General features: G+C 38.5%; 1 protein-coding gene and 1 long non-coding RNA gene across 8 annotated transcripts in view; both read left to right on the forward strand.

Annotated features, from left to right (window-relative positions):
- LRRC8D (leucine rich repeat containing 8 VRAC subunit D) overlaps positions 1-24584 on the forward strand; it is a 118504-nt gene that overhangs the window by 39581 nt on the left and 54339 nt on the right. The window lies entirely within an intron of this gene.
- On the forward strand, positions 1802-23001 carry LOC116529924. Its single transcript, XR_004259743.1, has 3 exons — positions 1802-1812; positions 12891-12899; positions 20793-23001. It is a non-coding gene; the product is annotated as an uncharacterized LOC116529924 (long non-coding RNA).

A 24584-nucleotide genomic window follows, 5' to 3' on the forward strand; every position in this document is an offset into this window, starting at 1 on the left:
AGTTTATTGATCCCAGGACTCTTTACTCTTACAAGTCCAATTTAAGAATATACACACATTTTGTGCGTTTTTTTTTTTTTTTTAGATTTTCTTTAGAATTCTTTTAACATTCTCCATTCTCCCTTTTAAAGTTACTTGGAAGGGCTGTTATAGGAAACTTCATTTGCAGATCTGATAATTTTCTGGGATAAAGATAGGTAGAAGTTGCAGGGAGACATAGTTTAGGTTAATGCAAGAAACAAATCAATTTCAAAGCCATACAGAGCTGGACTGAATTGCCAGGTGCCGTCCAGGGCCTTAGCACTAAGGGCTCTTTTGAGAGTCTGTCCATCGTTGGCCAAGGGAGTAGGGAGATTTCAAACTTCATGGGAGGGCAGGGCAGGGATGCTGTCTAAGTTTATGCAGTGTGTACATACCATTCAGTCCCAAGCTTTATACTAGAAAAGCCCATGCTTAAATACCACCTCTGTCCCCTGCTAACTGTATAACCTTAGAAAAGTCAGCTAAATTCACTAAGCCTCAGTTTCCTTTTCTTTAAAATGAGGTCAAAATGGTATGAGGATTATTGTGTGACTTTAACATATATAAAGCACATGGTTTAGTTATTCTCACTGACTTTGTAATTCTATACTTTTTCTTTCTGTGCCCCTTTTCCTTCCTTTCTTCTTTTCCTGCTTTCCCATTCATTCACTGTAGAGCCTTTAATGACTTTTTCACCTTTTATTGTCCTCTTCTCTATTAATACCTGTGTCTTAGGGCCTACTAGTGGTGCCCAGGGATGCCCTGAACTCCTTCGGTACCATCACCATCCATGTCTCATAACTGGACAAGTCAGTGAACAGGTATTGGTTCTCTGTATCCTCTGGACTTGACATATGGGCATCCCCGAAGACCTTGACAAAGCCAAAATTTATTGCTACTTTAGCTATCTTATGTGTACTATAACACATTCTGCTCCACAAAAGCATCAGATAGCAGTTGGGTATAGATAGAGGAAAGGGTTTTATACAGGGACTAATGGATGTAGTATGCTGGTAACATTTATTTTTTTCTTCATTTAAGTTTCTGGTTTTGGAGCCAGGCTTCTAATTACAAATAATTATATTTGAGAGAGAAGAATATCAGATCCAGAAGGGCCAGAATGATTCATCCTCTTTAATGGGAACATTTAACATAATTTTGGGGAATAGCTGTAGTTACTAAAGAGGCAATATAAAACATTGATTCATTACAAACTGTATGAAGACGCACTTGCTTGGCAGAGTGATGTCATTTAGAAAAGTGGTAGAATCTCATTAGTATATACTTCATGACTAAAAGCGCTGGTTATACTGCTAGAGAAATACAGATTGTTAGAGCTAGAATGAGCCTTTCAGGTCACTCTATGCAGTGCAGTGACTTTCTTCTGTTAAAATAAAATGGAGATCAGAAAAGTGAAGTGACTTTTTCCTTGAAACATAACTCTTGATACTAAAAAGGGAGATGTGGCCCCTAACAGTGTTGTTATTTTCTTACATCCAGTGTACCACCATGACTTCAACCTCTGGACCTGGGAGTCATTTGTTTGTAACTCAAAGAAGGCTATATACACCCTGTTAGCCTATACTGCTTGCTTAGGTGTTAATGAAAAACCTTTTGTTCTTCTTTTGTCTATGTTAAATGATTTTATAAAATTTTTCATTTATTTGGTTGCTCTAGCTTAGGAATAATTGAAGTAGGCAAATCTTTGGACAGTTTTGTTCTCCTGTGTTTAGCACTTTTTTGATTTCTTCTCTGTGCTGGATGTGTTTGTGCTTTTCAGCCTTTCTGTGAGTTATCTCTAGGAGATGGGTGTAACTGTATCCATTATTGTCATATGACAAAATGAGGCTTGAAAAGCGTAGACAACTTGTTCCAGGTTGTACAGCTTATAAACTGGAACTGGATCCCAGGTGAGTTTTCCAGAGCAGATATTCATTATTGCCATCCTTTTTTTTTTTTTTTTTTAACATTTTCTGCTTTCCTTACTCCCCAAGTAAAGGGGGAGCAGAGTATGGAATTGAAGATCTTTCTATGACAGATGATCCAAGGAAGATCATCTAGCCTGACCCCTTGGCTTTCAGCAGACAGGGTATTTTTTCCCGTGATTTCATGGATCAGATATTCAAGGCCTTTTTAAATTTATTTTTTGGTTTACATTTACAAATAAAAAGGCTTTTAGTTCTTTGTTATTATAAAGGTAATAAATTCTCATGTAAAGAACATATAGGAAATAAGGAGAATTAAAAATGACCTTCGTAGCTCCCTAGTCAGATGATGAAGAGTGGATTCAAATAGCTGTATCCCTCCCTAGCTGTTTGACTTTGGGCAAGTTTTATAGCCTTCTCATGCTTCAGTTCTTTGTGTGTAAAACAAGAATAATAATAGTGCCGGCCTTATATAGTTGTTACGAGGATTACATGAGCTCTTACTTGTGAAGAATTTAGAACAGTGACTGGCACATAGCAGGTGCAGCACAAGCATTGATTGGATAAAATAAAGGGCTGCCCATATAGATAGTCTTCTGGTCTGTAGCCCCTGGAGGAAGAGGCAGAGGCAGACCTAAAGTGTAGATCACGCAGTACACAGGTGGATAATGGGCTGAGCTGTGTTGAAGCAGAGGCAGGGAAGGCGGCCTGGGAACCTCAGTTTCTATTTGCTTCCTCTTAGTGATCCTAATAACCTGGAATATTAATAAACTTCTGTCTCTCACTTTCAAGACGCTAAAAATGATTGTGCTGTTCCTTTTTCCTCCTAGCTTTCAGAGAGCCCATGGAAACTAAGCTTGTTTATTTGAGATTTTTCTGTTGCAGGGTAGGCCAGACATGAATTTCCTTTCATGTGATATTTTCTGTTGTCTGTGTTAGTTTAGTTCTTCCTTTGTTTTCTTGTGCTTTGGTGTGAAGAAAGAAGATGCCCTGTTTATAAAGCCTTGGTGTCTCTCATGTATCATGCATTCTTAAACTCATTCCAGTTGCTCTGACCCTTTGAGATTTTAAACTTGCTTTGTTCCGGTTTTTAAGTACTTTTGAAATATTAAAAATGTTCACGAGGGAGTGGGTCATGGGAAGAATTTCTCAGGGTTGTTTGTTCTTAGAAAATTGTGAATTTGCATGAAGAGGTTTTATGCTGGGTTAAATTCTGCCAGGTGCATTGGTCACTTGAAATTGAGTCCGGTTCTTTTGATATTTAAATCCCTGTTTTTATGGCATAAAATGCAGAGCTGGAACCTCTTAAAACTAAATGCCTGCGATGTTGAGCTCTTGCTCCATTGTCCCATCAAAGAAAGGTCTTAAGTAGTACTAGGGTTTGCATTGAGGCACCATGTCAATAGTGAGGATCAAAAGATTTGTCTGTTCTGTTTTTTGTCTTTGAACCAAGACTTTCCAAAAAGAACACAGACTTGTTTTGAATATTGCTGCCTCTGGGTGTGAGTGATAATGCAAGTCAGTAGTATTTTTGTTTTTTAAAAACTGTTCTTCATAGATGCAGAGGTAAGAAAATGCAAGAAAAACAAAAACACTTTTTCAAACTTGTACAAAGCAGTCTTTGAATGCAGGTGGTCCTCAGTTTGCAAGAATTTATAACCCTTCCTTCATCTTGTGAAAGACACCACTATCCCCCAGTTACCGTTTGAACATTTTCCTAACCTTCTCAATTAACTCCCAGCTGTGATGAATTGCCAAACCCTCTTAATTCTATCTCAGATTTTATCTGATGTCTCTTGACTGTCTTCCTGTATGCTACTGGAATCCACAGCTCCAGCTGCAGCCCCCATCATGTCTTGCCTGGACTGCTGCAGCTGCCTCTGAACCCCAGTGCTCTCTATACCTTGAAACCTTAGTGACCTCCTTAACACCCTCCAGTCACTTCTCATTGTCCCGGGAACTCCTTAATAAGGAGTTAAAAGCCAGAGTCCTGAAGACATCAAGACCTTGCCCCAGGAAATTTCGGCCTCCATTTCTAGTCTAAAGCTCTAGAGAGAACTTTACGTCCCCTCCCCCCACCATCTTCCAGACACACAAAACTTTCTGTATTTCTTACTGGACAAGTTTTCATAACAACAGGGTGTGTCTGATGCCTAGCACACACTTTCCTCCTCTGCTACTTCACTTTTATTTGGCTAACTCGTGTGTCTTCTTTTTGTCTTAACTTAATGTCTTTCCAGAAGCTCTGTCTAACCTCTGAACTGGATTAGGTCTCCTTGCTGTCACCGTAGAACATTATACGTCTCCAACATTTCACTTATTACATTTATTTGCCTTTTCTAATAGATTCCAAGCCCCATGAGAGCATAAATATGTCTATCGTGTTCCCTACTATGTCCCAATACCTAGTATACAGTAGGATCTCAGGTGTTTTAGAATGAATGAATGTGGTCCAGATCATTCCTGTATTATTACCTGTAGTAGTGCTTAGCACACAACCTGGGAATGAATTTCGTTTCTTTAAAAGGAGTTTTCAAAAACAATTTTTGTTGACTTTACTTTGCTTAATTGTATTAAATATGTATAAACATGAAATAATATATACCTTCTATGCTTATAGTTCTTATAAAACTATTAAAATATTTTAAAATCACACATACAAATAATACTTTAAAACTATTAAAATTTAAATTAACAATAAGATGCTTTTTTGCCAAAGCCAAATCATTTATGTTAATTTTTTTTTTAAATATAAAGTTGTTGCATTGGGTCCAAATATGTACTTAATGCATATGAGTCTTTTGACTTTGATAACAGTAGTTCAGAGAATACTTGCTTGCATAAGTAAGTTACTCAGAAGCACATTATGGACTCGAAGGCCTTGCTTGCTAGCTCAGGACTATCGGAACTTACCAGACCACCAGTCTGCCGGTGAAGAGCTCTTTAGTTGCAATTTTAATGATTTTAATAACTTACAACTTTTTTGTTAGAGCTGTAAATGTCCTGTTCATTCAAAGATGATGTTACCATTTCAGAGTTACTGACATCAACTCCAAATACATATCTAATTCAATTATTGGCAGAATCAGGGTCAGGAATATGCTTGTAAATTTTAGTTCTTACTGATATGGAAAATTTTTAAGGTCTTCAGCATGCAGCTGAAAGTGTCAGAATGTTGAAGGAAGTCAGTAGATTATAGAAATGACTCATTCACATTATTTTGAAAACAACTTGAATGGAACTCTTTCTTATTGCCTCCTCTTTGTAATTTTTGAAACCTTTGTTCTGCAGTACGTTCACGTGTAGCACATACCTTCATGTCATTTGGCCTTCCCTTGGTGTGATTCTATGGATTGTGTATCAAGTCTGCCTCTGTCCTTTCCTCATCAGGCTGACAGTTACTATAGTACATTCCTTCACTGTTTGTCATTTTATGGTGCCATGAAATCGAAGTCTTACTCAATGACAGTCTTAAATTACACTTTTTCATTGTCATGTGTGCTTACCAGCACCCCAGGAGTCTAATGGCTGACAAGGAACACTCAGTACTACGGCAATCGTAAATATACACCTGGGAACAGTATTGCTAAGGGGGTCATTCAGATGGTCCAATGTACATTTATATCAGTTTCCTTTAGATTAACATTGAGATGAAAATGCAGATTGAAAGATTATTCTGGAGAAGTCATAGACTCTTGAATGTGTCTGTAGTTTTTTAAGAGATCCTTAGACTCCTGTTTGAGAATGCTTGTTTATAACACTCATAGCAGACTGTACAAAAATACAGCCAGGTTATCGTGTTTCTGCAAGTGTTGTGGCTTTTGTAGACCATTCCTTTAGTTCTCTACTTTTCTTTAGCCTTCAAGCCTATCCCTATATCATATAAAATCCCTTCTTGGTGAGAAGAATGTCAGGCTTTGTTTTCTAGTCTCACTAAGGCCCAACAGCTCTCTGTCGAGGTCTTTCTGTGGCTATTTATGGTTACCAAGGTAACCCTGCAGCCCCGCCCCTCAGGAGCATGGAGCACCTGTTGAGGGAATGTAGAGAACAGAGCAGCAAGGAGAGTTAAGAGCGGCATGAGGATTTCAAGTATATCAATCAGATGGATCCTTAAACTTAAAAAGGAAAAATCGATGTGATGTGGACCCCAAAGTTGAAGGCATTTTATTAGGCCAAACAATGTCAGGGTAGAAAGTCACTTAGTATTTACATATACATTTTAAACTGCTTTATTGAGATATAATTCATATACCATACAATTGGCCCACTTAAAGTTTATAGTCCAACAGTGTTTATAGTACATTTAGAGTTATGTGACCATTACCACAATCAATTTTAGAACATTTTATCACCCGAAAAGAAACTCCGTCCCTAGTAGACGTCATTGTCCACCCTTCTCAATTCCACCAGCCCCTGACAAACATTAATCTGTAGATTTGCCTATTAGGAACATTTAGTGTAAATAAAATCATACAATATGTAATTTTTTTCATATATTTATATCATCACTTTTTGACTGGCTTCTCTCATGTTTTTAAGGTTCAGCTACATCGTAAGCATGTGTCAGTATTTCATTTCTTTTTATTGCCAGATCACATCCCATTGTATAAATATGCCAGATTTTTTAAATGTACCGTTCTCTAATGCTAAGTGTATTCACGTTGTGAAACAGATCTCTGGGACTTTTTCATCTTACAAAACTGAAGCTATATATACCATGTTTTATTAATCCATTCTCATAAATTGGGTTGTTTTCCATTAGAGCAGTTGTGTAAAATGCTGCTGTGAATATTTGCATGCATGTTTTTAGGTGGAGATATATTTTCACTTTTCTCTTGTGTATTCTGCCTAAGAGTGGAATTGATGGGTCAGTCATCTGATTATTCTTTAATGTTGTGAGGAACTGTGAAACTGTTTTCCAAAGTGGCTGCACCATTTGGAAAACATTCCCACTAGCAATGTCGTTTTTTACTTGTTTTCTAATAACTAAGGATGTAGAACATCTTTTCATGTGAAGACATTTAATAAAAATTTTTTCCTTAAAATAATGTTTTACTAGATTATCAGGGTTATAACTTAAGAAGGAAGCATCCTTTTGGAATTCTTCAAGGATACAAATTGTAACCCAAATTATGAGGATTGAAAGACGGAGAGTAAATGGCTACCTCATTGTAAGGACTGACCGTTGGCAGGTTAGGATTTAAGTAGAAATGGTTTAGCAGTCTTATTTTCAGGAACCTACGAAACGGAGTCCTGAACTTGGTTATCTATGATAATCAAAGGAGGGAAGAGAAAAAGTGGCAGATGGGCCAATGTAAGCCATTCGCTTTCAAGATGCTAAATTACTAGCATGATCAAACCAAATAATGGCCTTCAAATGTTGAGAACATACCTAAGCCATCTATATATTTTCTAGTACCTTGTTTGATGTCTGTCACAAAGTATTTTTTATTGGTTTTGAAGAAGATAGAACCTTGAATGCAACTGACACACTAAGAGTTTTGAATCATAAAATGTAATGATTAGAAGCTAATGATTCCCATAGGGAATTTTATATTAAGTAAAAGTGGGCAGCACAAACCCATTAAATTCTTAAAGGTACTGGACCCCCTCAGATTATGCAGAGTTCTTTAAAGTTATGTCTAATCTCTCCCATGATCCCCACAACACATGCATGAAAGATATATGTGAATTCCATAATGCCAGTGAGGTTTATTTATGTAAATATACCTCAGCGTATCCTCCTGCCAAATAAGGCACATCAATTTTTACAGTAATAAAGAGCTAATTGTTGAGTTTTAACTATATGCTAGGCACTGTGCTGAGCAGTATACATTGTGTCATTTAACTGACATAACAACTTGATGAAGTTGATCCTACTCCTATTCCCATATTACAGAAAAGGAAATTAAGTTCAGCAAGACCAAGTAACTTGCCAAGTATCACACCAGCTCTAAAGAGGCTGCAGGATTCTAGGCTTCTGGTCAGTAATCTCAGCCACTATCCGTAAAAATGTCTTTCTTATACCTCTTAGTCTGCTGTAGAAATTGGGAGGATATAGAATGAGAAGTTTTTAAGTATTGGCACTGTTTTTGGGGGTTGTGGTGGTTGTTGTTTTGTGACAGAGTCTTGCTCTGTTGCCCAGGCTGGAGTGCAGTGGTACAATCTTTGCTCACTGCAACCTCCGCCTTCCGGGTTCAAGTGATTCTTCTGCCTCATTCTCCCAAGTAGCTGAGAGTACAGATGCATACCGCCACGCCTAGCTAATTTTTATAATTTTAGTAGAGGTGGGGTTTCGCCATGTTGGCCAGGCTGGTCTCAAGCTCCTGGCCAACTTTATTCTTACTTGTTTCCTTTTCCGTTTCCCTTCCTTTTTTTTGAGATAGAGCTTTGCCCTTGTTGCACAGGCTGGAGTGCAATGGTGCGATCTTGGCTCAGCACAACCTCCACCTCCTAGGTTCAAGCGATTCTCCTGCCTCAGCCTCCTGAGCAGCTGGGATTACAGGAATGTGCCAACACGCCCAGCTAATTTTGTATTTTTAGTAGAGACAGATCAAGCTGGTGTCGAACTCCCAACCTCAGGTAATCCACCTGCCTTGGCCTCCCAAAGTGTTGGGATTACAGTTGTGAGCCACTGTACCCAGCCAGATTAGATTTAATTTTCTAATGAAATGTAACGTGGCATTGTCAAGGTTGGACTAGAATGTGTAGAAATGGGTGGCATGGATTTACATTTGAGTTAAAGCCCAGGTTTAGGCAGTGGGAGGGAGAAGACCAGTGTAAAAGAGTTCAAAGATGAAACTATTTGGACCTGGTAACCTGCCTGTGTGATAGAGGACTTGAAGATGGATTCAAGAAGTCTAGCTTGGCAGACATGGAAGAGGAGCCATCACTGATGTGGAGTTGCAGGGTTAGGGGAGAGATGGGGTGAGGAGCATGAAAGCCAGTGACAGACTTAGGTTCAGGACTCTGATGGTCTGAGAACTGTTGAGGTTCTTTTGTGATCTTGGGAGCTTCTGTCAAGTTAATTAGAAGATAAAGAAATTGGCCGGGCGCGGTGGCTCAAGCCTGTAATCCCAGCACTGTGGGAGGCCGAGGCGGGTGGATCACGAGGTCAAGAGATCGAGACCATCCTGGTCAGCATGGTGAAACCCCGTCTCTACTAAAAATACAAAACATTAGCTGGGTATGGTGGCGCGTGCCTGTAATCCCAGTGACTCAGGAGGCTGAGGCAGGAGAATTGCCTGAACCCAGGAGGCGGAGGTTGCGGTGAGCCAAGATCGCGCCATTGCACTCCAGCCTGGGTAACAAGAGCGAAACTCTGTCTCAAAAAAAAAAAAAAAAAGAAATTAATTTATTTGCCTAAATAAATTATTTTTATTTATTTATAAAATAAAAATTTTATAAATAAAATATAAATTTTATTTATAAAATAAAAAAATTTATAAAAATTATTTTATTTTAAAATTTATTTTCTAAAAATCTGATAGAGACTAAAGTGTCTCTTGGCTTCAGTTTTCAAGGTCAAGAAGAGGGTCTAGTTAAACTTTATGTACTTTTACTATAGATTTCCTATGTTTTTGCAAAATTTTGTCTTAAGTTGGTGTATTTAGAAGAGAAACTCATGAAATACTTTGTCACTGAAGAGATGAGAGGTATTTGACACTCCCTCCCCACCTTCCCCTCAGAATTCAACCTGACAATGCAGAGGCTTTCACAGCCATCTAGTCCCAACATTGTCTATAAGATGCTTCAAGATGAAACTTTAAGGAAAACAGACATGTAGGGGGCAGTGACCAGGGGTGCCTAGAAATAGGTACCCTTTCCAGTTCAGCTTTGTGAACTTGCGTTCAATTTGGTAGTTTTTAAGTGAGCTAATAGCATTGTGGGCATTTTATTCTTGGATTTAAATTTGGATATTTTCTATAGGATACTGAAGTGCCTTCTACCCAGGCATAGAATTCAACTTTTAATAATTCTACTTTAAGTCTGTTTCTGGGTTGAGGTACTTAGTAATACAGTATTGAAATGGTAGATGATGAAGTTACTTCCTGTGTTGTTGTTTCATTCATGTCTCAGGTGGCAAAGTTACGTAAGTCGTTTACAGTAAAATACTGGTGAGGAAAAGTTCATTTGCCACCGCTAGAAGGTACAGACTCCCCGCATTTAGAATGGTGACTATCTTTGGTCTTTTCTTGCAGCTGTCTTGTTTATAGAGTCACAGTATCTTATGTCTGTCTACTGTTAAATGTCACGATCTCATGGGTAATGTAATGTAACAATGCTTGTATTTAGTGCTTTGTTAAAGAAAACAAGTAGGTGATTACTTCTAGTTGAATCAGTATTTGAAGACTCAATGATTAATTGAAAACATACACCAGCACTTTTTTGGTAAGTGCCTATGCATAGTTGTCTTTTGGGGTTCGGATATTTAGCAGATACCCCCTTTCCACTCCTAAAAATATACATTTGCTCTTAGACTTAAATTATATTTGAACAGAATACGAAGTTTCTGATTCTTAGACTATTTGCATTTACATATGGCATAATTACTCTTAGGTCTTTGATGGTAATAGACATCCATTTTTTTTCATTAATACTCTTGTTTCTTTCTACTGTTTATTGGAATACTAACAAAATACTTTATCATCTCAAAAGTTAATGACAAATGTCAATAAATTTCATTATAAACTTCTTGGTGATTTACAATTTGAAAATATTGGCAACCCATTGTACCTGGTAGCTATAGTTTGGAACAGATGGTAAATGGGTTTATTTCAATACCTTCAGTGGCTCTTTTCTGAAAAAGTACATTGAAAATCTTAGGAGGCCTTTTTTGTACTTTTGCCTTTTTTTTTTTTTTTTTTTTTTGCTTGTTTACTTCCAAATACTGCTTCATGTTTGTCCACTTTTACTTTTGGGCACTTACAGCCTTTATCTTCATTTCTCATTGTGGCCATTATATTTCTTTTGATCTAGTATTGCTCAGTTTCTTGGATGATCTCTTCCTCATTACCTGGCCATCTCTGGCAAAATTTCAAATTTATATTTTATAAATTGGAATATCACTTTCCTGAGAGTATATTCTGTCTGCAACTGAAATGCAAGTTCTTTTGGGACAAGTACCATAGTTTAAATGTAAATTATTAATTGACAGTAGCAAGCATGGTGCTAACTATGCAGTGCTTTCTCAGTAAGTGCTCATTGAATTGAGTTTCTCTGTGTGCATGATGGACAGCCATATTATCTGGATGTGGAACATAGAGAGTGTTCTGCTAGCTGTTTGCAGAAATGTTGCATAAACCTTCCAGGGAAGACCGCTCATTGCCAAGGCATAAAGTCGAAAACTGCCCAGTGGAGTGGAAAGCAAAGGCAGTTGGTTAGCTGTTAGCGCTTTCTTTACTTTCTATGAGGATCTTTCGATGGCAGTGACCAGGACTTCATTCAGTTATTTGTTATAAAGAGGCAAGACATGAACCAACCCAGTCATATTCTGTCCAAACATATTTGTGATCCATTCTGCTTTCCCCAGCTTTGGTTTCTTCATTTTACATGCCCAAGAGAATTTTCTTAAGGATAACCGTCTTATTAGAAATATGTCTAATTGATGATGAAGTATCTATATTTAAATATTGAACTTTCCTCTGGGTTCTGTCTGCTTACTTAATGTGACTGCATTTCCCTGAGATGAATGCTGTGTGTTTTTGCAGTCTCTCCCCAGCTTTGCCCCTCCCCTCTTAGACGAAGGTGCATCACTAGAGAACCTGCACCATTGTGTCTTCTACACTGCATCAGGTAGACAGTACGTGATTAGTAATTGTATGTGCAAAGCTTGCATGGATGCTTTTAAGAAGTTGAACTCTTAATATTTTGCTTAATTTCCACAAGTTTAGGATAGGATTAATATAGAGTTGAAATTAAGATAGCATCTTGGGAATTTCAGATAGGAATAGTTTGTGACCCAAAAATGAATGAAAATTGATATTATAAGCAGGCTTTTAGTCCAGAAAATTCACTTTTTTCTGTCCAGACTGTGAACAGTTGTCTTGTTCTCACCAAAGGCAATTTTGGTGTAATGTTCTTAGAAACAGTTTGTACAGGCTTCTGTAATTATACACGGGAGAGATCATAGAGATCCAGGGAACATAAGATACTAATTCAACCTGTCCTCCTCGAAAAATTTGACCCCCCTTCCCTGTATCTCAACAAGGCCTCAACTGCAACACAAAATTTCAAAATAGCAAAGGCTTTGATGTAAGTTTCTAATGTTACAGCCTTCTGGGAAGAGGGTGCTGGGAGAAAAAATATTTCTAAATGTATAATTGCATACATACACTTTTTAGGTTCTCCTTGTATTTTTAATGATCCAATACCTTGAACATTTTGATAAGTTTAGTTCTTAAAAATAAAACTACCAAACGCAAAAGCCAGCTGGAGACAGCAAATGACTAGGTGGGTATTGATTGAAGCTCATGACTTCCTTTCAGTGATTTCTCCTCCTTACACAGCTCCATGCTTATGTCCAGATGGACTGACTGTATTGGTAGGTTCCAAATATGCAACAGACACATTAGAAGAGGGGTGTTACTATCAAAAACTAACAGCCGAAGAGTTAAAATATGAAATATATCTTTGACATTGTGTAGGACTGAAAACTATCATGATTTAAGTTGTTCAATCAAATTTATGGCATGGTTCTCGTAAACCTAAATTTTATAATCCTATCTGTTAAGTTGTTTGGCAAAGCCCAAATGTTTTCCCTTATGAAACAAATTTATAAAGTCAGAGAATCAGCCTTATCATAGCAAATATAGAGTGCCTTTTGATAATGAATGACCTAATAGATTATCAATCTTTTCTGTGAGCAGTGTTTTTTTTTTTTTTCTTCATCAGCTGCCTAAAATATTTGGGAAGTTGTATCTTGTGGGAGTTGCCATTCATCAGGAAATGCTTGTTCATAGATGTAAGCCAGACCACATGTAGCAGTAAATGTTATTTATCACTATGGAAACTAAAATCACAAAAGGGATAGTCTTAAGTGTTAACCATTCTGCTTCCTATGGCAATAAGTCATACCCAAATTTGGTTCACTTCACTCAAATATTTATGGGACACTTACAATTAAAGGGTTTGTAGGTACTTTATTTAATAACTAAATTTCTTCTACACAAAGCTGAAAACATCATAAAGGGAAAAACTAGGAGGAAGAGTTGCCAGTTTATGTGGATCATCAAGCTCATAATTGTAGACCCCTAAATTGGGAGTCAGAAGACTAGAGTTTTTGCTGTGGTGCTGCCAGAAACTAGTTGTGTAGCTTTGAACTAGTCTTCTAACTTCTTTGGAACTCAGTTTTCTCCTCTATAATGAGATAGAGTTGGACTCTATGACCCCGAAGTGTGAATCTGTTTTCCTTTATTATTCCGTGAGAAGCAAGAAACTATTTGTGTGTATGTGTGGTAAGAGGGGCATAATATTTGGATTAATTATGTCAGGAGTAATGAAGATTACTATTATACTTCAGTGACTTTACCACCTAAAAAAAAAGAACAAAAACTCATGCTCAGTAAGGATAGGGTCCACATGTTGCCATTTATCTATGGATTGTGCCTTCCGCTCAACTCAGTATGTATTGACAAAGGATGCCATTATCATCTAGCAATGATGAAGTATTGCAATAATCTAAATTGTGGATGTTGAATTGACTTGTAGCCAAAAGGTGACATTTAAGGAGTATAATTGCTATTCGTAAATAAAAGTAAGAATGATGACCTAAGCAGTAATCCAAAGATGTTTAGAAGTTGGTGGAAGAGGAGGCTGGCTGAATTGATGAGTGAGAATGTTTATTCATAAATCTATTTTATTCTTAGTTCTACCGAGACTTTGCCATGATTGTCATTGCAGTAGTTCCTATGTAATGGGAATATTTTCCTATAATGGAAATTTGAATCATTTGGTGTTGCTGTGGTTATGTCTGGACAAAGCAACTTCTCTTGCCTGTTGTCTATCCCATCCTTCTCAAGAATAATATGGGGATTTAAAAAATACCTATATAAAGCTATAAACCAATATTAGTTTGTAGAGGTTAAGTAGCCAGGTAGAATCTCTTGGTCTTGATTGAAAATACAAATGCCTTTTTGACAGGTATTGCTATTGGATATTTTTTTTAATATGGGAGAAGTTGACTAGATTTCAAATTTTAAAATATGCATATGATTAAAAGTTAGAAGCTCTAAAACATTTAACATTTATCTGATCTTCACAAAATATCATAACAGCTGTCCATTAAATGTTCTTCATTCACTCATTCATTTATTTTATAGCTTTTGATCATTTGCTAAACGCCAAGCACTGTTAAGAAGCTGGAGTACACAGTTGTGAATATAACAAAATCTTTATCCTTATGAATACCATTTAGTAGATGAGTCTGGTAAGCATGCATTTCATGGGTATCTATTAGATGTCCTGTAATAAGTGCTAATAACAAAAGTAAGCAAGATAAAGAGACAGGGCAATGAGAGAAGGGGTATTACTTGATCAGAGAAAGCCTTTCATATACAACAGTGTAACTTCCATCTCTTTTAAGGTCCTCTTTATTTCTATATTTTGTCATCTAACACTCTACCCAGCACATAGAAGGTGCTTATTAAATGTTAAATGAAATTTTTATTTATTTAACAAGCACTGATAGAGCACTTACTCTGTGCCAAGCAGTGTTCTGAGTGCCTTGCAAATACTATTTTATTTGATTTTCACAAGAATCCTTTGTATACTGTTTCATTTTATGAGGAAACTGAGGCACCGGGATGTTAAGGAACTTGCACAAGGTCACAGCTAATAATGAATGAATTAAATTGTAAAGCAATTTTAAAAAAATAAAGACTCTTAAAGGGTCTTAGTGCCGCCTCTGGCTTTCAGGAACACCAGAGAGGACAGAACTCCATATTCCGGGAGCATGGTGGGTGTGGGGCATGTCAACCCGAGGTCCTTTTGAAAAGCTCCTAATACCCCTACCTCCCAGGCCAGGCAGATACCACTCTTCCTTAGGCTTCCATCCACTCAGAGCTCTTTTCTGCTGGACCCATTAGAAACTTCAGTTGTGCCCTCATCTGCTCTGCTGACACCTGGACTTTCCTGGGGCTGAGGTTAAGTGATAGCTTTTCCTCTGTGGTTGGGGGATTACAGCTACTAGGGAATAATTTATTCTCTTCATCCCTTTGCCTACCTAGCATTTAAATGGCAAACAGTGTTTTTATACTGTGATCCACAGACCTTCAAGATTAAAACCACCATGGGGCTCATCACTGTACATATTCCTGGGCTCCACCTCAGACCCACTAAATCAGGCTTTGCAGATGGAGCCCAAAAATCTCTATTTTAATCTTCCTAAAAACTACTGGGTTAGAGGATGTGCAGTTGCCCTCGTGAGGGGAAAGAGATGAAATAAGAAAAGAGAGTTACATGAGACAGGTTTTTCTCCACAGAGAGTACAGAGAGAGCCTGTAATCCTGATGCAGTTCTTTCCCTGCCTGGTTAGGGCAGAGAGGTAGCAGGGTAGTAGGAGATCAGATATTAAGGAAAAATTCATGTGAAAACTCCAGAGTCATTTAGAATACGGGTTAGTTAACTGTGGCCTGCAGGACAGCTGCCTGATTCCGCAATAAAGTTTCTTTGGAACATAACCACATTCATTGGTTTATGTATTATCTGTGGATCCTTTGCACTACAGTGGTAAAGTTGAGTAATTGTTACAAAGACCATACTGCCTGCAAAGCCAACAAATATGTAGGCCAACAAAAATGCCTACAAATATTTGGCATTTGGCCCTTTATAGACAAAGTTTGTTGGATAGCTAAGCTGGCCAAAGAACTTTATATGAAGATTGGAAAGTTTCTTTCCGCTCTCCGGTATGGTAGCCACTGGACCCTGAAGTTTGGACAGTTGAGCGCATGAAGTGTGGAAAATGTGACTAACTAACCGAATGTTTCATATTATTTAGTTTTAATCAATTCTTAAAAATAATTTAAACCTAAATGGCCACATTTGGCTAGTGGCTACCATGTTGGATGATGCAGAACTAAAGTGAAGCTTTCAGATTGGAATTGGCTGTAAAATGTCAAATATGACAAGGGTCTCCTTTAGGCCTCTGGGAAGAGGGAGTCTAGGGAAAGGAACATCTAGATAGGATGTATTTTAGAAGAAGCTTCAAACAGCTCTTTTTCTTTTTTAATTTGTGTTTATTAAGAGTAGCCTGTGAGGATCCAGTTCTGCCACTTGTTACAGCTTTTTGACCTTGGTCAAGTTACTTAGCTTCTCTCTGCCTCAGTTTCCTCATTTGCAAAACAGGGATAATAATAGTACCTACCTTCTAAGATTTGTATGAGTTTTAAATGTGTATATGCTTTAAAACTACCTTGTACATAGTAAAAGCTTTGTGAGCGTTTGCTGTTCTTAATTATCGTTATCATTATTTCATGATATTTTATGGCCTAATCTAAGAGAATAATCCCTATGTATTTGCCCTCTTCCCCTTTTTTGTTTTAAGGAAAGTGGAATCTGAATTACAGGGTAATTTGTGTATCAACCTGGCTAATGCAGCCTGTTCCTAATTTAGGGACCAGCTGTGCTTCATATCCTTCCATGTAGGTTCATTACAGTTAACACCGTTGGGTCCAGCACGTGACATACGTGGTATGGTATTGTCTGTGTTTTATTGGTGGTTACTGTAAACTTTGATAGATAACAGAAACTCTTCAAAAATAGACAAGGCATTTTTATTTAGAGACAGACTGTTTCTTAGTGTTAGTTCTTGTTCCTAAGCAGAAATCATAGTAATATTTGAAAGGAAGTATGTTTCTATTTTATCTTGAGATGTGTCAGAATCTCCTAACATGAGTAAGCTTGATGTCCTCCCTTTTATAGAAGCTGAACAGGACCAGCAGGAACCGTTTGAGAGGTGGGAGTTGCAACTGTGTGTAAATGATAGCAGTAACAGAAATTGAAAAATGGAAAAAATACTCAATCATGTCACTATGAGTTTTTAAAATCCGGTGGCTATTTCTTTTCTTTTCTTTTCTTTTCTTTTTTTGAGATGGAGTCTTGCTCTTTCACCAGGCTGGAGTGCAGTGACACGATCTCGGCTCACTGCAACCTCCATCTCCCAGATCCAAGTGATTCCCCTGCCTCAGCCTCCTGAGTAGCTGAGACTACAGGCATGCGCCACCACGCCTAGCTAATTTTTTATATTTTTTAGTAGAGACAGGGTTTCATCATGGCCAGGGTGGTCTCAATCTCCTGACCTCATGATCCGCCCACCTCGGCCTCCCAAAGTGCTGGGATTACATGTGTGAGCCACCACACCTGGCCCTCCAGTGGCTGTTTCTTAACTCTTTCATCTTCAGTATTTTTTACTAAGTATCTAGTTCTGTAGACTTGCAGTGGATAAACGATATACTTAAAAGCTTCTCAGAAGCGAGTGAGGGCAGCTTCTTAAAAATCTACTTTTAAGTTTTCTGAGACAGTAATTATGTAACAATACTTTTTAGTGCCTAGATCTGTTATCCGAGGCTCTAACAGCAGGGTGCTCAGCAGATATTATGTACTCAACAGTTGCTCATCATGCTGTGTTTTTTATCTGTAAGATGGCATTGCCAATACCCCTTGATGAGCAAATGTATATAAGAAGAAAGCCCCTGCCTAGATGTCAAGAGCTATTTTCTTATGCAAGCAGTCCCATTGTTTAGGCCATATTGTTCTGTTTGTTGTCTTTTCCAATTCTGGATTGTGTTTGAATGTATCTAAGATGCATTGAACTTTCTTAGAGTTTCCATGGGCTCATTATGCTTAGAGCAAAAGGAATGATAACATGGTCAACTATTAATATCCTCTAGCTTGAAACCAGCTACAGCCTGAAACTTTAGTTATCTTAGGGAAGGAGGATATGGAAGCATAGAAGTCTGATGAGGGCCGGGTGAGGTGGCTCACACCTGTAATCCCAGCACTTTGGAAGGCCAAGGTAGGTGGATCTCCTGAGGTCAGGAGTTCGAGACCAGCCTGGCCAACATGGTGAAACCCTATATCTACTAAAAATACAAAGAATTAGCCGGGCATGGTGGTGGGTGCCTGTAATTCCAGTGACTCAGGAGGCTGAGGCAGGAGAATCGCTTGAACCCAGGCAGGAGGCAGAGGTTGCAGTGAGCTTAGGTCACACCATTGCACTCTAGCCTGGGCAATAATAGTGAAACTCTATCCCAAAAATAATAACAATAATAAAAAGTTTCTGATGAGATGTGGCCCATGAGGGACTGGACTGCCCAGTAAGCACAGCTGTTTGGCTGCAGGCTCTTTTTTTCTGTGCACATTTGTGCACCCACCCTGCTCTGTATCTCCCCGCTGCATTTGCCTGCTAGACTTTATCTATGCTTTTGTAGCACTCTTATCTATAGCATTGACACCCGTTTGTATCTCTTCAGCTGAAAAAGAGTAGGCAATGAAACGGTTTATCCTGCTGTAAATTCAATATGTGTTCTCCTTTTGTTTGGGATGCAGCTTGCAGTTTAGAAGGTGGTTCTAATTATCAATTCCTTAGGGTATAAACTTTATTAATATAAATTGCAGAGCTAGAATTAATGAGTAGAGGTTTTGATTTCGGCTCACTATAAGGAAACATTTGTTGAGAACTAAAGCTGTCCAGTAGTTTGCTACTGAAAGACCTTGGACAAGCTCAATCAGATGATTCTGGTAGGAATGTTGAAATGGATAGGAAGCTGGTGAGATGGTTTTGTATGTTGGGATATTGTACACTTCAAAGATATTATAACAAAAATACTCTCTTGGTAAATCCGTTGTGTTACCTTATTTATATTATTGTGTACAAGAAACAATTTCTTTTTTCCTAAATCATAGGTGAATGAGACTATCGAAGTGGCACACTAGTAGATACCATTGTTCTAATGATGCATGTTATATAATCATTACTTCCCTACAAATGTATTTTAAAATTAATTAACAATTTACTAATTATAATATACTTTACTGTATTCAGTAGTTATTTTGGGACCTATTGTATCCATCGCACTGTGCTAGCTTCATGAGGGATTAAAAATATAAATATGGTTCTGCTTTTGCATTCCAATTGGAAAAAGAGATGTGTAGGTTAGCTAGAATATAAATGAAACTATGAAATATATTAAGATTGAATTACAAAAAGGTGAAGGAGGAGCCATTTAATTCCTTCTGGAGCAATCTAGAGAGGTGGTGTGGACTGAACTTGAAAAGAAGTAAAGTTGAAAGAGGCAAGGATAATTATTATTAAAATTTATTTGGTATTTATTATATGTGAGACATTTATGTGCTTTGCATGTCTCTACAATGTCTGGTACTGTTACCATCATTTTACTGATGTAGAAACTGATGAGGGGCAAGGAGGAAATTTCGTATAGATGTGTAAGCAGGGAGTGTTGAGTAGTCTAGTGTAGCTGACTATGTAGAATTTGTGGGGTCAGGGAACTGGATAAGAGATGAGAAATGTAGACTAGTGTCAAATTATCTAATCCAAAAGAAAAATTTGACTTTCCAGAGTCATTTCTAGGATCATCTGAGACAAAATATTTAATGCAAAATACATTGGCATTGGAGTGATGAGCTTTAGATTCCAGTGCTAGACTGTTAGACAGTGAAATCTCATTAGGTTGAACATTTGTCATAAATCAGAAAGAAGAGGCCTGGGTTTGATTTTTTTTTTTTCATGGCCTACCAAGTACTTGCTGAATATTTTACAATCTATAGAGATTTAGGCTCTTTATCCATAACATGAGAGGTAATAAAACTTACCCATGAGGATGTGAAAGTTCCAGGCTTGGTGTCTTATATGTATATAAGAAGGGTGTAATAAATGTCAGTGGATATAAATCAGAAAATAGGATTAAAGCAGCAACTCTTGCCCAGCCAGCTAGATGCCCTTATATATATTTCCTTTTGTATCCTTCAACCTTTCAAATTCAACACCTTATTTCTTCTTGCATGGACTATTTGTACTAGTCTTTGAACTGATGGTTCTAGTCCAAATACAAAATGTTGGATTTATTTTTTCAAGTATAACATACGTTATTGCCGTGTTTAAAGATTTTTGATGGCCCTCCATTTCCCACAGAACGAAAGGCATGTTCTTAACTACGAGCTCCAACTATTCCATTATTAATCTCTCCTTCTTACTGGTCAATCTTATTTCCAGCTCCATTTCTATCCCTAATCCTCCCAGTCCAATGATTTCTCCTTTATGGTTCTTTACATCTTTGAGCATTTTTCATCCAGTCACTTATTCAGCCAACAGGAAGGTTGGTAAAAGTGGGAGTATGTGGAAATTCTCCTTCAACTGCATATTCTTTGGAAAATACAAAGTGCAGTTTTCCAGCTGAGGGTGGGGAGGAGATTTCTAAAGAGAGGAAAATGTATGAAATAGTCATCTAGGAAAGGAGAAGAATGATAGACTTGGGAAATGTACTAGGATTGCCAGGCTAAACTAAGAATCCACCTGAGATTAGTGGTCATAAGTTTAAAACAGTACTTGTCTGTCAGCATGGGACTGATTTTCAACAAACATGTTCAGCAGCCTGGGTACAGTTGCGGAGTAGGTGCAGATTTGGACTTGGCAAGAGCTGTGGTTTCCCAGATGAGTAAGATGGAGAAAAGAAGCAGCAAGGGAGCTAAGGTATAAGGAAAGAAATGTTCTAGTAATAGGCAAGTGGAAGAGAGGGCCTAAACGGGCTGAAGGCATGAATGGCACGAAAAGGCATGATCACGCCATTTCTTAGGCATGAATTGTAATTTCCATCCATTAACCTGCAACAGCCTCACTGAACTTCATTTTTAGCTTCTGTTTTTCATTTCTAACGTCATAGTTGAGTGGTCATTGGTCTTGTGACTCCTGGCCCAGAACAGCAAGGCCATGCTAAGAGTGCCCCTGGCTACGAAAGTACAGTGAAAAAGCATAGGATCATTGGAATTCCGTCCCAGGGATGTGAACAGATCATTAGAGTGAAAACCAGAGGGAGTGATTTGGACAACTGAGAGTTTTAGAAACATTAAAAGATAAATAGAACTTTCTAATTGACCGGATGTGAGGAGAAGGAATGGGTGAAGTCAGAAATGCTGCTTAGACTTTAGCTTGGGTTGACTGGATAAATATGGTTTTCAAGTTTACATTGTCATAGGTTAGCTGGGTAAGAGTATTGGAAAATAATGATTGCATGAGGACTATGGTAAACTAGCAGGCACTTGGTCTTTCTGAATGGGGGTTAGCTCAGCTATAGTTGATACTATCACGGGGTATGTGGATCCCAGGCTGCTAGATATTTTAGTATTTAAAAATAGGTCAAGACTTTAATATGCAGTTTCCCAATTTATAAATGCTGGCTTAAAAAAAAATGGCAAGTTGTATTTTGACCCCAGATAATCACTTTTCCCCTTGAGGATATTCTTTCCCATTATGAAATAAGATTTTTCTATATGAAATTACATTTACACGTCACCTTCAAGAATGAATTTGAAGCACGTTACACAGAGGCAAAGCAGGTACTGGGCTGTGCCATCCAGGCCACAGGCCTTAGAGCAGTTCTGGGAAGGGGCATGTGGGGGTTATAAGTGCCAGCCAGCCTGTGCTATCACCCGCCTTTTCTTAGGCATGAATTGTGATCTCCATCCATTAACCTGGCACAGCCTCACCTAACTTCATTTTTAGCTTCCGTTTTTCATTTCCAGATTCATAGTTGAGTGGTCATTGGCCTGATGACCCTTGGCCCAGAATGGCAAGGCTATGCCAGGGGTACACCTGGCTATGAAGTAAGAGATGGAGTTGGCCCTGCTAACTAACTCTTTCTGTGAACTGTTCATGAGTCTTCATCTGGAAGTGGTTCATCCATACCCAATCCTTTGGTGATGGAGTAATGTACTGGGAGGGGTGGGGACTCCTGAGGCTCTTCCCAGCAGAGCAGCTGCCAGAGAGAGGAAGATAAGCCTCACTGCCATCAGAGTTAGGACCAGGACCTCTGTTTCTTGTTATATGTTGCCTCTGGAGCTTTTGAGTGTGCACTGGGACAGAAGACTAGAAACCTTGGCGGTTGTTTGAGAAATGAGTTCCCCTAAAACAGTAGCTATGGCTATTTAGCATATGTTTGTTGTGTCCCCTTAAGTACTAAGCCCTGTGCTGGGCCCCAGGAACACAAAGGTGAATAAGGTAGAGATATCCCTGCTGTCATGGTAATTTATTTCTTGCCTCCTTCTATTCATTCATTTCATGAGCTTTGCTGTTTGAGTACTATATGCCATGCACTGGACTGGCTATCGGGAATTTTAAAAATTGATTAATATGAGTCTATTCAAGGATAAGCAGAGAAATTATAATACCTTCATATTTACTCTGTAAGTGAGATCTCCTGCAAGTGCTGTGAGTCCACAGATGGTAAGTGCTGTGGGAGATACTGAATGCAGAAAAGGGCTCATTCCCTGTCCTCAGGGAGGTTATAGTCTGCCTAGGAGAAGAAAACCACACCACCTCCAGAAGCATATCCTGCTATTTAAATGTTTCACTTTTTCATTATTTGTATGTTAAACTCCAAGTGCTTTTGTATTCCCAGCAGAGTACTGCCACTCAAGTGCTAATAAATTGTTGGTTGAATTAATGCATAAATAACTGTTCATCACAATGCAGAAATTGACATGTTGCTATAATAGAAAGTGGTTCTTCTAGAAACAGTGATATTTGAGCCAGGCCTGGGAAACTAGATGGCAGTTCCACAGTAGAAGAGAAGAGGCATGCCAAACTCCAGAAATGACCACTTGTTAAGCCCAGGAAACAACCTGGATTCTGCCTGGTGATGAGCCTACGGCACATGGAGAAATTAGGAGAACGGATGCAGGCAGATAGTGGATGGGGCTTCAACTGCCAGTCAGGGGACTTTAGAGTTTATTTAGCAGGTAGTGGAATTTTTAAAGGGGATTTCCAGAGCTGGGCATGGTGATGCCTGTCTGTGGTCCTGGCTACTAAGGCGGCTGAGACGAGAGGATCCTTTGAGGCCGGGAGTTTGAGGGTATAGTGCATGACCACACCTGTGAATACTGCACCGTCACCTGGGCAACTTAGTGAAACCGCTTCCCTTAAAGTGTGTGTGTGTGTGTGTGTGTTAAGGGGGGAATATTTTTAGAAACTTCTTTCAGAGGGCACTTTCAGAAACTACTTTTGTGAAAACCTAGGCAAAACCATTCAGGACATAGGCAGGCAAGGACTTCATGACCAAAACACCAAAAGCATTGGCAACAAAAGCCAGAATAGGCAAATGGGACCTAATCAAACTCCACAGCTTCTGCACAGCAAAAGAAACAGTCATTAGAGTGAATTGGCAAACAACAGAATGGGAAAAATTTTTTTCAATCTACCCATCTGACAAAGAGCTAATATCCAGAATCTGCAGAGAACTAAAACAGATTTACAAGAAAAAAACAAGCCCATTCAAAAGTGGGTGAAGGATATGAACAGACACTTTTCAAAAGAAGACATGTATGAGGCCAACAAACATATGAAAAAATGCTCATCATCACGGGTCATTAGAGAAATGCAAATCAAAACTACATTGAGATACCATCTCATGCCAGTTAGAATGGCAATCATTAAAAAATCTGGAGACACAGATGCTGGAGAGGATGTGGAGAAATAAGAATACTTTTACACTGTTGGTGGGAGTGTAAATTAGTTCAACCATTGTGGAAGACAGTGTGGCACTTCCTCAAGGCCTAGAAATAGAAATTCCATTTGACCCAGCAATCCGATTACTGGCTATATATCCAAAGGATTATAAATCGTTCTATTATAAGGACACATGTACACAAATGTTCCTTGCAGCACTGTTTACAATAGCAAAGACCTGGAACCAACCCAGATGCCCATTGATGATAGACTGGACAGGGAAAATGCGGCACATATACACCATGGAATACTATACAGCCATAAAAAACAGTGAGTTCGTGTCCTTTGTAGGGACATGGATGAACCTGGAAACCATCATTCTAAGCAAACTGACAAAAGAACAGAAAATCAAACACTGCATGTTCTCATTCAGGTGGGTGTTGAACAGTGAGAACACATGGACACAGGGAGGGGTGCATCACACACTGGGGTCTGTCGGGGGGATATAGGGGAGGGACAGCGGTGGATAGGGAGGGTTAACATGGGGAGAAATGCCAAATATAGGAGAGGGGAGGAAGGCAGCAAATCATACTGCCATGTGTGTACCTATGCAACAATCTTACATGTTCTTCACTTGTACCCCAAAACCTAAAATGCAATTAAAAAAAAAAGAAACTTACAAAAAAAAAAAAAGAAGAAGAAACTACTTTTGATAGCAATGTGGTGGGCAGATTGGGGCAGTCAGATCCAGTTAGATCAAAATAGGGTTTTATTTTTGAGAGTGGGTGAGACCCAAGCATGACCAAAGGCTAAGGGGAAGGAACCCTAGGGTTTTCTGAGTGCATGGTCACTCTGAGATGGTAAGAGAGGAGATAAACAGCACACCTCATTGGGATCAGCACTGGTATTAGAAATTCTCAGCAAAGTCTCTGCTGGAGAGAGATGCCCTGGAAGAGCTTGGA

Source organism: Sapajus apella, unplaced genomic scaffold (genome assembly GCF_009761245.1).
Source record: "Sapajus apella isolate SASKATOON/1434 unplaced genomic scaffold, GSC_monkey_1.0 scaffold64, whole genome shotgun sequence".
NCBI classification, from domain to species: Eukaryota; Metazoa; Chordata; class Mammalia; order Primates; family Cebidae; genus Sapajus; species Sapajus apella.